Source organism: Corvus kubaryi, unplaced genomic scaffold (genome assembly GCF_017639235.1).
Source record: "Corvus kubaryi isolate FWS band 111438036 unplaced genomic scaffold, C.kubaryi_AGA036_p1.0 37135, whole genome shotgun sequence".
Lineage (NCBI taxonomy): Eukaryota > Metazoa > Chordata > Aves > Passeriformes > Corvidae > Corvus > Corvus kubaryi.
Genome location: NW_024581035.1, coordinates 82,759 through 97,333, shown reverse-complemented (window position 1 = coordinate 97,333; position 14,575 = coordinate 82,759). Strand labels below are relative to the sequence as shown.

The window sequence follows — 14,575 nt, the reverse complement described above, 5'->3', positions numbered from 1 at the left end:
AGCAGTTCCATCAGTGAGAGTTCTCCCAGAGTAATGACTACAGTGCCTGGCCCTCTGCCAAGGAAGGGTGTGAGTTTCTGCCTTTGTTGGTGACTATTAGCTCTTCTCTGAGTAAGAGCTCCTCTAAATTCCTAATTAAAAAAAAAAAGCTACCTTTTGGCAAGTGTTAAACTCAGGAATGAGCAGGTAACAGTGAACTTTGTGACAGAGGTAACTGTGCTACTGTTATTTCCAGTGATACCTAAGATTTTGGTGCTCTGTGGTACCTTTGAGACATGGTGAGTGCTGTGCAAGGTTGTGCTCACCTTGCAGAGCAAGGCCTTTATTTGCAGCATCACACGTGTGGGAGCTGAGTGGGTGAAGTCTGGAGGCGCCTGTGTTCATACATGGTATGCATACAGTTCATCAGGAATACAGCTCATGAATCAGGCTGGAAGAATGTGGAAGTTGGGCAGTTCAGAGCCATGTTTTCCATGGCACCGTCATTCCTTTTGGCATGGCGTAAGGGAGTGTGTCATAGTCATCGTGCTGAAGTTTGAGTTGCCTGAGGAGCAAAAAGGGGGCAGATTCCAGAGGCAAGTCTGCTCAGCTGTCTTTGTGGTAGATACCATTGCATGCTCTGTTCAGGAGGTGCAGCACTAAGTGCCAGAAACCAACTTTTCCACACCTAGTCTGGGGAATTTGGAGTATTTCTGCTAGCGGACTGATCCTGGTGCTCTTGCCAGCAAGTGTCTCTCATGCTGGACACCCTCTTTAGCTAACAGATGGCTTCCTTTCACGCGTGGTTACCTGAGCAATCACAAACTGGTTCAGTGTGCGAAGAGGTGGAGTGGGTACAATTAATTGGGATAGCTCAGAGCAGCAAGTTCATGGCAGATTAGTCAGGGTGCTGTTAATAAAATAACAATTACCTAAGCAGCAAGCTTCTCTGAGTTCTTAACATGGGAGACATCTACTCAGCTGCACAAGTGCAATCTTGATGTACCGGGAGGTGAGGGCTTTAGGAACGTCTGTGCTCTTACGAGTTCCTGTGGTGGCATGAAACAGGTAATTCTCCTTTGAAATAGGTATTGGAGAGCTTGGTTTAACACCCATCCAGACTTTGGAACCCTCTCTGGAAAATGCCTACAACTGTTTGCTCAAGGAATGAGGACTGTGCTGGTCATTTGAAACACTTGTGCATGAAGACACTGAAGCCAAATGTCTGTGACAGTCAGCTGGTGTGGGATATCCAGCATCTGGGATTCCTTCAGGCCGAGGGCTCCCAGAATGGCTGAGGCTGGAAGGCACCTCTGGAGGTTGGCTGCTCCAGCCCCCCTGCTCAAGCAGGCTGCCCAGGGACATGTCTAGATAGCGTCTGTACAGCTCCAAGGATGGACACTGCCCAGCCTACCTCGCTGGGCAGCCAGGTGCCAGTGCTCGGTCACCCTCAGCAGAAACGGATGAGCTGCACTGGAAAGAAACTGAGAGTTGCTTCTGTGCAACGTTTTCTATCAATGCTTTTTGTGTCAGTTCTTGGATGTTATAGGACAAGGTGCTGAGGTCCTTTTTCTGTGCTGAACTACAAAGCCTTTCCATCTCTGAGAGCTGTTCCATACTGGCTGTGAGCTCTTGGAACTAGCTGAAAGGACTGTAGGCAAATACAGCATATGAGTAATGAACTTCTGTTTTATAAATTTGGTACAGCAGTGGGACTGTTTCCCCGGTGCTTTGTCAGAAATTTAATTAGAAGTGGCAGTTTTAATTAAATAACACAACTGGAGGCTGGGTTATTTCTCTCCTCCAGTTCCTTCTCAGTTTTAGAAGAGAAAGGTTGGGCTTTTTTCTACAATAGTTTCATTTTCTACAATAGTTTCAGTTATTCTATATGGGAAGTAGAACATTGAGCTGTACCATGGAAACCACATTAAATGTGGCACTTTAATAATAGTGATACATAAGATTCATAATTTAAAGTATTTCCATTAAATAACTTTTTCAGTTATTCAGCAGATTCTAGAAAAATGACAGCAATGCCAGAGGCTGATAATTAGAGGGGAGAGGGTTTGAACAAAACACTATTTTAAATTTTTTTTTTTAAGTAACCTCTATCCGGTTGAGAGGTTTTCTGCTGAGTAAATTGAAATTCTGTCCTTTGACTCTGAATTACATATAATTCTTGTGGTTTAGTTGTGGTTTGGGCTGCTTCTTTTTTTTTTTTTGAGGGGGCCTGGGTTGTCATGGGTGTCTGCCATTTTTTGCCAGTGCCCTGTGCTGTGATTTTTTTCAAAGCTGTACTTGCATCAGTGATTGGGGTTTGGTAATAGAACACCTCAACCATACAATCTCAAATCAGAATAATAAAATTCCTGACTGAAAGTGACAGCATGGGTATTTAGAACAAATCACGTTGCTGTAAATATATTCTTATATACTTATTCTCTCTAAATCATCAGGCTAATCAGATTCAATAATTTCCCAATTAATATTGATTACTTTGTTTTCTTTTATAACATCAGTAAAATATCGTGCAATGCTAATATCAGTGATACTACAGTATTTCCCTCTTAGCTAATATTTGTCACCATGCCAGAATCTGGAGTCTCTGGACTATTACAGTTCTTTTTTTACAGAAACGAGGGATAAACATGCGTTATGTGGAATGGACTATTGGCTGGGTTTGTTATATCCCTGAGAGAGTGTGGTTCTGAAAGATTGATCATATCTTCAGTGCTCTTTAAGTGGTAACAGGGATGAACCTGACATCGTGAGAAACCGGAATGCATCGAGTGTTCTTTTACATAGTGGGATTATTGGGTGGTTCTTTTATTTTCCTGAGGCACAGAATGATTTGCTTGCCCTGTTTGTTTTGCCAACAGAGAGATAACCCAGTTTCCAAGTGTTTCCCAAGAAGCACGGTAGCTTGGGAAAAGGCCAGCAGCTTGGGAACTAACACTATACGTGCAAGTAAACAAGTGTTAATTCCCTTAATAGTGGGAAAAAGCTTAAATCCCTTTAGACTGGTTTTGTGCAACCACTGTCCATTAAGGAGGATGGCTGTCCTCCGGGGACTTCCTGCTTGCAGCACTAGATGATGGCTTCATCTCCTGCAGGAGTTCTGTATACTTACACTTCCTTTGGTTATCTCATATATCCTTCTGATTGTCTTACGTACTTTGATTATGTTCTGTTTTCTCTGGGTGTAACGTATGGCACACAGTGCAGAAGCTGTGGAAAGCACACATTTAAGGGAAGTGAGTTTGTTTACACAATAAATGCCGCAAATTTGTCAAAAGCTGAAGTTGAACTACCTGTTAATGCTTGCTTGAACTTCTATTTGTGGCTGGTTATAAAAATCCTGGTTTTTTTCTCCTCACCTTAATTAAAAGAAAAAAGCCTCAGACTTCCTTGCCTGGGAGCATCTTTATTCACTGCCTGTAGAACATGTGGAATGATGCAGCTCTTGAGTCAGACAAGCTATTTAGGCATGTCTTATTGAAATAAGACAAATTAGGAATTAGGAGGCAAAACATGTGGAGGATTTCATAGAATCCTAGAATGGTTAGGTTTGGAAGGGGCCTTGAAAATCATCTCATTCCACCCCCTGCCACCGACACCTTCGACTATCCCAGGTTCCTCCAAGACCCGTCCAACGTGGCCTTCAGGGACGGGGCAGCCACAGCTTCTCTGGGCAGCCTGTGCCAGAGCCTCCCCACCCTAACAGGGAATTTTGTCCTTGTATCTAGTCTTACCTTTTGTTTGTTTGAAGCCCTTCCCCCTTGTTCTGTGATCCAAGGCTCTTGTCACAATTCCCTCTTCAGCCCTCCTGTAGCCCTTTAGGCACTGTAAGGAGCTCTCAGGTCTCCCGAAAACCTTTTCGTCTCCAGGCCTGGCTCCAAAGCAGAGGTGCTCCACCTCTCTGAGCATCTTCATGGCCTCAACTCACTCCAACATGTCCTCATCTTATTTTGGGAGCCCCAGGCCTTGACACAGCACTGAGTCTCCTGAGAGTGGAGTAGAGGGGAAGAGTCACCTCCCTTGACTGGCTGGCCACACTTCTTGGCATGTAGTCCAGGGTATGATTGGCTTTCTGGGCTGCAAGTGCACATTGCCAGGTCATGTTGTGCATGCATTTGGCCTTGTTGAACCTTCCTGAGGGTCACAAGGGCCCACCTCTCCAGCCTGCCAGGGTCCCTGTAGGTGACATCCTTTCCATCCAGCATGTCAGCCACACCACACAGCTTGATGTTGTTGGCAAACTTGCTGAGGGTGCACTCAGTCCCATTGCCCATGTCGCTGATGAAGATGTTCAAGAGCACCAGTTCCAACACTGACCCCAAGGAATGCCACTCATCACTGGCTTCTACTTGGACATTGGCTCTCCTCTGTGATTTGTTTTTTAATGAAAAACTTCTTTTGGGGGACTATCTCTTACTAGTCTGTGTTTGCAAGGCTAGTATTGTGTTTTGTTTGAAAGATGGGTTTTACAAACAAAGCGAATTGAGTTACAAGAAAGTGACTCTAAAAATAACGTCAAGACAATCCTCCTGCAAAAGAAGACCATACTTGTGTAGCTTAGAGGCCATGGCATCAGTGTCCTGTTATCAAAAGATTGCTGTAATATAAAGCTTCAGATGGTTAAGAGCTATTCATGCACATGGTATTTGAGGAGATTTGTTTTTATTATGAGCAAAGGCTTAGCAACTTGACAGAGCAGAAAAAAATTAATACAGTGGGTTAGTCATAATCCACTTCTTTGTTTTAAAACAAGTTAATGGACAGAAGACAATCAAGTTAAAATTTAATGTGGAACTCCTTTTTGAGTTTATTATTTCGGTTGTTTTAGCTTTTTATGGGTCATGTAGAAATACTGACTTTACTTATGACCTGCTGTTTGGCAAAGACTGAGGTTTAGGCATCAGGATATTTTTATTAATGCAATTTTATCTTTAGTCCTATAATACTGGTCCAGCCTACTGTTATTTTTGATGAAATATTCCTGTAAGCATGTGCTTATGTATTCTTAGTGTTTCTTTTTGTTATGAAAAGCTTTGGCTTTGATGTGCTGCTTAAATTTCCTCTGAGTCATAATGCTAGTTGCCAAACCATTGTTTTTGTTCTATTTGGACTTGATTCTAGTTCTACAGTTGCTTCCTCCTAGGGGGTTAAAGTCCATGAGCTTTTATTAAGATAAATGTCAGTGATTTTGAGTAGATTTGCATAAAAGAAGCCCTTAGTCTCTGGTAGGATAAGTCATGTATAATATTTAGTTTTAAAGTAACAGTGACTACAGGAAATATTAGAAATAAAAGTTGTTGACCTTTTCTGCACAATGGTATTTCCTTTTCTATTAAATGTGGAACCCTCTCTCAACTGTAAGCTATCAGCAAACTGAACATCCTCACTGGTCATCCTGTGTTTAAAAAAATTTAAAAGTTTCTCCCTCACAAACAATTAATGCAACATCTTGTAGAAATTGCATCAAGGCAAATGATGATGATCAGTGATATGATTTCTAAAAATAAACATTGCCAAAGTGAAAACCTCAAGTCAGAGTTCAGAATTTGCTCTTCGCAGCAGCGTCAAAATCGGTAACTTCTGCCTATCCCAGCCAAGTGGCTGTCACAGATCATGACTTGACACCAGTCTTACATGTAGTAATTACTCATTTATATTAAAATAAGATGGCGTCAGTCAGAAGGTCACAATTTATTGGCTACTATAGTTTACGTATTGTTGTAGCTGTCAGTGAGTTTTGACTTGATACTGAGCTGCTTTTTTTTTCTGTGGTTATTAGACAATATTGTTTTAATAACATTTGGAAGGAAAATGAGTATTTCTTATGCATGTCTCCCTGCATCACTTCAGAACTTTGAGGCTGCCTTCGAAATTTTAGTTGTCAGACAGAAGTCTGCTCAGAGTTTACAATGCTGTTAATGGATTTAATGTGTTTAAGATGGGCTCTGTAGGACTGGAGTTCAGCAAGGCAGCCAAGTATATCCTGCAACCCATCCCTCTCCAGTGAAGTATTTGAGGGCAAACAGATGCTTTAATGTTCATTAGACTGATGAGTCAACACCTCGAGTTCCAGGCGTCTCTTACATGATTTATTTTTCTGAACTTGCTTTCAATTCCTAAGATCTTTTTTCCAAATATTGTTTCCTGAAAACTGCGACTTTCTGCAGGAAATGAGCCAAGAGAGAACTGGGAAGCCTAAAAAAATTTAAACAGCCCAGAAAATAGAAGCTGAAACAAACTGAGGAATAGTGAATGCACTCATATATTTATCAGCAGAATTTAAAAGGGCAGAGGGCAGGCAGCTTAAAGTTGAGAACCAAAATGAAAGGAGGGCAATGAGATAAAGGAAGAGCTTCCAGCATGCAAAATAAAGGACATGCATTTGTGTAGGGATGGAAGGGGAATGGTTGAAGAAGACTTGGCTGACCATCAGCTCTAGGAATTGTCAAGTTTGAGTCACAAAGGAAAATACACTGCTGTTGGGACAGAAGGAGGCAGCAAGGGGAAGATGAAGGATGAAAAGTGCATTCAGGTTTTCTTGTTAAGGCAAATGTAAGCCTTGCATGAAGATGTATCAGGGAGGTGCTACAAGGTACAGCACTGGATGGGTCAGATCAAGAGATGATACCGAGAATATGGGACATAGGGTGCACCAAGTTAAGTGTCAGGTGCAGGTTGTTGGCAAACAGATGGAGGTGACCAGGTAGGTGATCAGACTCATGCTTCTGGCTCTCAGGCCCTTTGTTTACTTTGGCACTGAAGAGTTTACAGTACATCATTTGGTTTCAGTAGATGTGCTCTTTATATAATAAAACACATAATAGATATAAAACTACTATATGTAATTGTGCACATATCTTATATAGAAAACAACAATCAATATATGTATATAACAGTAGTTCTGGACTTTTACTAATACTTTTCTTGCTTTTCTAAGTCAGAAGAGTGAAATGAGTGAATCGCCAGCTGGCTGTTTGAATCCACAGCAAATGAGAGTATAAAAAGATGAAGAAATAGGATTTCTTAGCTTGAACTCAGCACCGTGTGAATGTGTGCTGTTAGGAGCTGTTTAAAGGTTCCCAACAGTTGGGTAAAGGCCAGTTTGCATTTGTACCATTCTGTTGATCTCTTCTCTCTGTTCATTATGGACACCATTAAACACAAATCATGGAAAAAAAGTGAAATTGTGGGCTCAGTGCTTCACTATTAATGTCATGTGTTGTCTTTACTCTTTTTGTCAGCTCACTTGAACTCACGTACTCCTCAATTTCTGCAGGGTGCTAGAAACAGGACAAATTCAGGAATGCTGCGCACCTTTTGGTCATAGCAGGTGTCATAGAAATCAGGGCTAAACTGTCTGATAAAGTGACCTAAAGACACTTGCAGTGTCTCTGCCTCTGTAATCTGTGCATTGTAGGTGGGAGTCAGGTCTCTCTGTCCATTTATCAATTTCATGTGCACTATGAAGGGTAAAATACTAACACAGAAAGCGGGTGGGATGTGGAAGAAAGCCCTGCAGGAGCATCAGCCAGCTGAGAACGGTTATTGTTGGAGGCCTTTGCAGCTGAGCACAAATGTGCCTTTTGTTTTCTTAATGCCCTGGGGCAGAATTTGAAGCTCTACAGGTGTGGGGTTTATTCATTATTTTACGAAGCATCTTCAATTAATATATTTTGCTTTTTCTTGATATTCAGTAGCTTGTTGAAGAGAAGTGTGTATGAGAACACAGGCACAGAAATAACTGGAGGCATACTCAGTGCCCTGATTTCTGCTCTGTTGATGCTTTTGACCGATGGCCTAATAAAAGAATTGGCTGTGCTATTGTTGTTGCATGCTCCTACCCATTACGGAGCGGGGTATCCATGGAGAAGATGCCTTCATAACAATGAACACCTGGCGCGTGATTCTGCTCGGGAAACATTAGGAGGGGTGGGTCAGATGAGTACTCGCAATGTCTGTAATTGTTTATTCTAAGAATGTCCCACTTTCCGAGCTATAAATACTAGGAAGAGAGGAATAAGTAAAGGCTCTGTTCAAATATCTCCCCAGGAGCAGGTACTGAATGCTGGAGCATTCGTTTTGAAAAAGTGCTTTTGGGAATTGAGGGACTATATTCCTTAGCATTTACCTCTGTAAGAATAGCAGAGGGGGTAACTGAGGTTTATCTGTGAGCGCTGCTGTAGCATGAACTCAGTAATGGAAGATTCAGAGGGCTGTGGGATGGGCTGTTACATGAATAAGTGTGTTTCTTGTTTTATCTTACAGGCTGAAAATGAAGGCTTGCAAATTGCTAAAGGTCTGTAAATTGCCTTTTATAAGAACCAGATCAGGCAGGGGCTTAGTAATGCTATTGGTCCCTGCTCTCGTGGTTTGACCTGACAGGCAGCTAAACACCACACAGCCTCACTCTCTCCCTCCTCCCACACCCTGCAGGAGAATGGGCGAGAGAATCGGAAGAAATAAAATTAAGATTTGTGGGTTGAGTTAAAAGGTAGTTCACTAAGACAGAAAAGGAAGGGAGAATAATAGTAACAAGTAATAGGAGGAGGATGATGACTAAAGAATTGAAATATACAAAACAAGTGATGCATGATGCAACTGCTCGTTGACCAGTGCCCACCCAGTTCCTGAGCAGCAGCCCGCAGCCAGCTTCCCTCCAAGTTTATCCCAGAATGTTTGGGGTTGGCAGGGACCTCTGGAAATCCTCTAATCCAGTCCCTTGCTAAAGTAGGTTCACCTGGAGCAGGTTGCACAGGGTCATGCCCAGGTGAATGTTGAGTATTTCCAGAGAAGGAAGCTCCACAACCTCTCTGAGCAGCCTATTCCAGTGCTTAGTCACCCTCACAGTAAAGAAGTTTTCACTCATATTCAAATGCAACTGCTTGTGTTCCAGTTTGTGCCCTTTGTCTCTTGTCTTGTCACTGGGCACCACTGGGAAAAGTCTGGCCTCATTCTCTTGACAGCAACCCTCAGGATATTTGTCTGTATTGGTAAGATTCCCTCTTAGTCATTTTTTTTCCCCAGACTAAAGAGGCCCAGTTCACTCAGCCTTTCCTCCTAAGAGAGGTGGTCCAGTCCCCTCATCATCTTTGTAGCCTCTGCTGGACCCTCCCCAGTCCTTCCTTGTCTGTCTTGAGCTGGGGAGCCCAGAACTGAAGCCAGTAGTGCAGATGTAGTCCCACCGGGGGAGAGCAGGGGGGGAGGATCACCCCTCTCATCCTGCTGGCCACACTTCTCCCTGTGCACTCATTGGCATCCTCAGCCCCCAGGGCACTGCTGGCTCTTGGACCCCTTGTTGTCCACCCAGACCCACAGGGCCTTCTCTGCAGAGCTGCTCTCCAGCAGGTCAGCCCCAACCTGTGGGGTGCTGCGAAAAGCTGACTTAGTGCAAACTCTGCTTATAGCAGCAGCTAAAACATCAGTGGGGGATCAACATGATTCTCATCCTAAATCCAGTACTTAGCACTGTACCAGCCACTAGGAAGGGAATTATCCTGGCTGAAACCAGGACACTCACTAGTGACTTCAACTTAGAGAAATGGTCAGGTCTAAGAAATAGAACTGGGCTGTTTCCAGAGCCTTCATGCTTCATCAGAGAGAGTTTAGAAACTGCATTTGATGCATTTAGATTGTGTATAAACCACATTCCTGGACTTAAAGCAAGTCTCTGTTGTAGCACTATTCCTATACACAGCATGCCCTTAAATCACAAATATTTACATTCCATGAGACGGAGGATACTTCATCGTGCTCTAGACAGTTGCCAGCAAAGTTGACAAAATCAGGGTGGTGATGGGTGAAGTTGTTGCTCTGTTAACCTGTGCGTCTTCCTCACTGAGTTACAAACATTGGTTTGCATAACTGCCAGGGAAAAATGTGTACAAGGAACGTGGCTGCAGTTTCAATCACTCAGGCTGCACATTTGATGTTTTGATATTGCTGAAATGTAAACTTTCTTTGATGCTTTTCCCCCCCCTCCAAAAATTTTGCAGCTCTGTGGGGTTTTTTTGGCTAAGAACCTGCACATATTGAAGGATTTGTCATGGTCATAACATTTCAGTTTTGCATATTTGTACTACAGGCAGCATATTTATTTCTCAAGGGAGAGTTCCATTAACTTCATCTGTGCCACTGCATTATAGCAACATCATGCATAGACTGGTTCCAGGTTCAGTTCGAAATCCTTAATCTTAAAAATGCTCTGGATGTAGTGAGTAGGAGTTGGATATGACACAGGAGTAAGTCTGTTGTGCCCATGCAAATTCCCATGCAGTAGCTATCTGCCTGAATGGTACCAGGTATTCCACATCTCTCTGCACACCCAAAAAACTCCTCGCAGGTTGGGTGGTTAGGTTGTCCCTGGCCCCTGAGCTGCCTAGAAATTTTGTGGAGCAGGGCTTCAATTTCTAGGGAAGGGCTTCATCTCCTCAGCAGCTTCTTGTATGATAGAAGAGCTTATTCTGGTGAGATTTTAGGTGCCCAGAGGATATGTTCTTTAATAGTAAAATTTAAGTCCTAATAAAAACAAAAAAGACATGAAGAAAAGAGAGTTTTAATGCATCACAAGGTTTCCTTTTAAAGCTTTGTTTTGCTAGGAGGGAGAGTGACAAAGTCCTTTTAGTCAGTCTAATATCAGAAAATTAGAACAGGTGTGTCCTAGTACATCCTGTTGTCAGACTTTCGGCAGTCATTTTCTGGTTTCCAGGGCAGAATGTAGTGGCACCAAGGTGGTCTGGGTTTGCAGTGTAATCTGAAGAGCCTCTTCCAAGTTAGTGCTCCTTGTTTTCTCTTCATTTAGCTGTGTAAAGAAAAACATGGAAAACAGAGTAGGAAGCAGGTTGTAGAGACCATCCTCAAAAAGATAAGCAAGCCGTTTGACAAAACATGCATCACCTCATACTGACTAATAATCTATCCAGTCACTCCTGGGGGGAAAAATAAATGTACAGACAGTGAAAGGGACATTGGGAAAATGCTTTTATATTGTTCGCTGTGGACTGCAAGCTCTAATAATAAAATTCAAAAAAGCAACTACAGAAGTTGCAGCAGATAACAGAAAACTTCTTTGCTTTGGAGAAGTTTGCATTTTAGATACCTGTGTTGATAGGTAGTGAGAGGTGCACATTTCTGCCCTGGTGATAAGCTCAGTTTGGGTGGTCATGTAGGATCAGCACTTTGGGTGAAGATTCATGGCACTTTAGTAGAAGAGATATATGCTGAAGACTTTAATTAGATGTCTTAATATATTAAGACATACAATGCATAATTAAAGACATACATTATGTGTCTTTAATTATAAAATGTTGTGACGTAATTCAAGAAATGTGTGTAGTATACGTATGTAAGCTTCTGTAAGAAAGCAAATATTAATACTACTGAAAAAATTAGTTATTTTATTTGCCTACCTAGTAGAAACTCAATGCAGACAGTCTGATTTTCTCATGCAGGTGTCATAAATTATATTATTAGCTTGTGGTCTACCAGAACATCGTCATATAAATGAGGATTAGTTGAAGATTTTACATTTATATGGTCTATGAGTACCCCCAGTTTTACACAGCTATATTCTGTTTCAGGTTTCACGCAGTTTCATTAGTTATTGTAAAGGCTGAGATTTTCATGGTTCAGTGCATTAAATCGTTTTTTTGGTTTTTTGTTTTTTTGTTTTTTTTTTTTCTTTTTCTTGGCCCCATGTCAGATTAAAGTTATTTGTGGGTGGCTGCAAGGTTTTTTCCATTAATAAACCTGCATTATTCTCATTGCTGCCTTCCTTCTGATGGTATCAGTGGTTGACAGGCAGTGATCTTTTTCCAATCTCGGCAATGGGCTGTTGCTGTGGTAGAGGCCATTCACTAATGGAGACTTGCTTTCATAAAATAATCTCGAATTTGCAGAGGATTCCTTCTTCTGTATTGGCTTTGCTGCTTTTCGAACTTCAGCTTGTATTTTTCATTTAATTACAGTCTCTTAAGTAGACAATGTAGGAGACCTGTTTGTAATTGAGTCTAGGTAATTAAAAGAGAGGAAAGGAAACAAGTATATAGATGTATTTGTGCAGTCCCTTTTTATTATCTGTGTGGCTTTCAAGCTTGGCTTCCTGTTCCTGATAATAATTTTTCCTGTTTCAGGTTTACCTGGCAGGTAAACACAGTTTTAGCTGATGAATTATATGCTGTCAAAATTGAGAGGAATTTACTCTTTATTTCAATAAGTGACCTATTATTGCATTTATTTTTTCTATAACTTTTCCTGTGATACTGTTGTAACATAATCATTTTCCACCAGATGCTATCCCAGACTTTCTCAGGGTTTGTGGGGGGTTGTGCCTGCTAGGTAGTTTCCCTGGCTGTGTGGCAGGGCCCTTCTTTCCCAGTGAACTCCGCAGTGGCACACCTTACACTTCAGATATTTGGGAGCTGAGTGCTTGAAGTATTTCGGTGTGCCCTGCCCTCTGACATTCACCTTTAGCTCCCCAGTACTCAAGCCCTGGCAGGAGGCAGGGTGACACAAATAGCTACGGGTGGCACAGCCCTTGCAGTTGCAAGTACTTGTAAATAAACCGAGTGGAGAGAGGAAGGAACGTGATTTCCCGAAACTCACAGAAGAAATGTGCAGATTTTACAGGAGAGTTGTTTTCTTGGCTACCCCATGAAGTTAAATTTGCAGTTGGTCCCACCCCCAAACACACACTGCAGACTTACTCCTCTAACAACACTAAGGCATACTCTATTTCTTTGGAAGTGCCACTGTCATCTTCTGGACCTTAATGTCCACGTAAATCCCTGACTCAGGGAGTATTTAATGTTCTTTCTGCTGCCTCACAGCACAATGTGCAGGCTGTGAGGTACCTCCAGTCACCCAGCAGGTGTGATAGCAATTATTGTGACACAAGCAACTGAAGGAGTTAAATGCCCAGAGCTCATTATTCTAATTACACGACAGCAGAGAACACCTCATTGGCATCCATCAATATACTGGTTCAATTTGAAGTGAAAACCTGGGAATTTATAATGCAGTCGATAAAAATGATGATGATGGTGTAGATGTAACCTTCATATATTGCAGTGCATCCAGCAGCATCTCTAAGATATTTTTGCTGTGATTTGAAAAATATCAGGCGTGCTTTTTTAATCAATACAGTTATTGTTCTTAAACCATGCAATAGCATTTTAGCCTCTCCTCATACCTGAAAGTGTTCAGCTCTAGTATTTGTTACCTGAGCCCACTGTCATGTCTGCAAAGGAGAGCTGAATATTAATCATACCCGGTGTCAGTTCAGAAGCTGTGATGCAGCAGTTAATAGCAAAGAAATTTCTAATGTTTATACTTCATATTCAAAGCTGGAGATGAAGTTTTTTATTATATCTGTGTTGCCCCGAAGAGTCGACACAGGATGTTTTTAGCATTTCACAGAAGACTCTCGGACACCTTCCAGGTTTCTGGCTGTGCTGGGGGATCCTGTAAATATAGCTGGGGGTGGTACAGAACAGCCTTCGAAAGCAGAGCTGGTAGTGCACCAGTGATAGAGCTCCTATGCTAAACAACCCACAGCCCTGGATGGTTTCTTTGCTTTTGAGGCAGCGTTCTCATTTTCATCTTTGTTCTCACCCCATGTTAGTTCAGTTTGCCTTTCAGATCATCTCCCTGCTTGCTCTGGGTAATGTGCCAAGTGCTCAGTCCATGATTAAGTTACAGCCAGGGCTGCTGGACATGAAGGTGCTGGAACTGTAGATGTCTGTGCTTATGTTTCAGTCTTGTTGCAACTGGATTAAAAAATCTTAATGGGAAACCTCAGTGGCAGAGCTTAACTTTAAAAAAAGAGCTTTAAGCTTATCTTGCAGATTTATATATTTTTTTAATGCTTTTAACTTCTGAATTTTTTTTTTAAATAAACATTAAGGTAACCATGGAAGAAGGCTAAGCTGACAGATTTTCTTACACAAGTGATGGAGGCTCTGAGGCTTCAGAAAGTATGATGGGTCAGTTGACAAGCAGTGGCTAGCTCAAGAACCATCCCAGTTCTTTAAAGCATAAAAAAATAATCTGAACTGTTAACATATGTAAAATTGATTAAGTTATTGTTACAGTTGACTGCAAATATTAGGAAGTACAAATTACAGAAAAATTAAAGAAGTTTTCCTTCTTGTTCTTCCCTCAGGATTTAAAAAGTGTTCTAAGAAACTTGACGTGTTAAGTATTTTAAAGATGGTGTTTGCTTTCTCTGTTTTATTTTAAATCTGTTGCTATAGTTCTTTTAAACCTAAATATCTAACTGGACACTTTGCAGTAAGGATTGAACTTTCTAATTTTAATATCTGATGCTGAATTTTTGACTCTTTAGAGTTGTCATCCAAAGCACCTTTTCCTAAACTTGTTCATTTCTTAGTATTTTCAAGGTTCAAAGCATATTTTTACATTTCAAACAGTTCTATTTTCCAGAGTTAGTATCTTGGAGTATTTGTGTTGTTTATTGTAGAAAACAGAGCTTGACACAAGCAGTAGTATTTTATCTCCAGAAATGTTAGGGCTTGGTGATGTACAAGTCCAGAGCTCCAGCCTCCTGCTCTACCCAAAGGTT

The 14,575-nt window shown here is 41.6% G+C and overlaps 1 protein-coding gene across 33 annotated transcripts in view; it reads left to right on the top strand.

Annotated features, from left to right (window-relative positions):
• Positions 1–14,575, top strand: part of CAMK2D (calcium/calmodulin dependent protein kinase II delta) — a 124,410-nt gene that overhangs the window by 33,611 nt on the left and 76,224 nt on the right. The gene's annotated exons all lie outside the window — the stretch shown is intronic.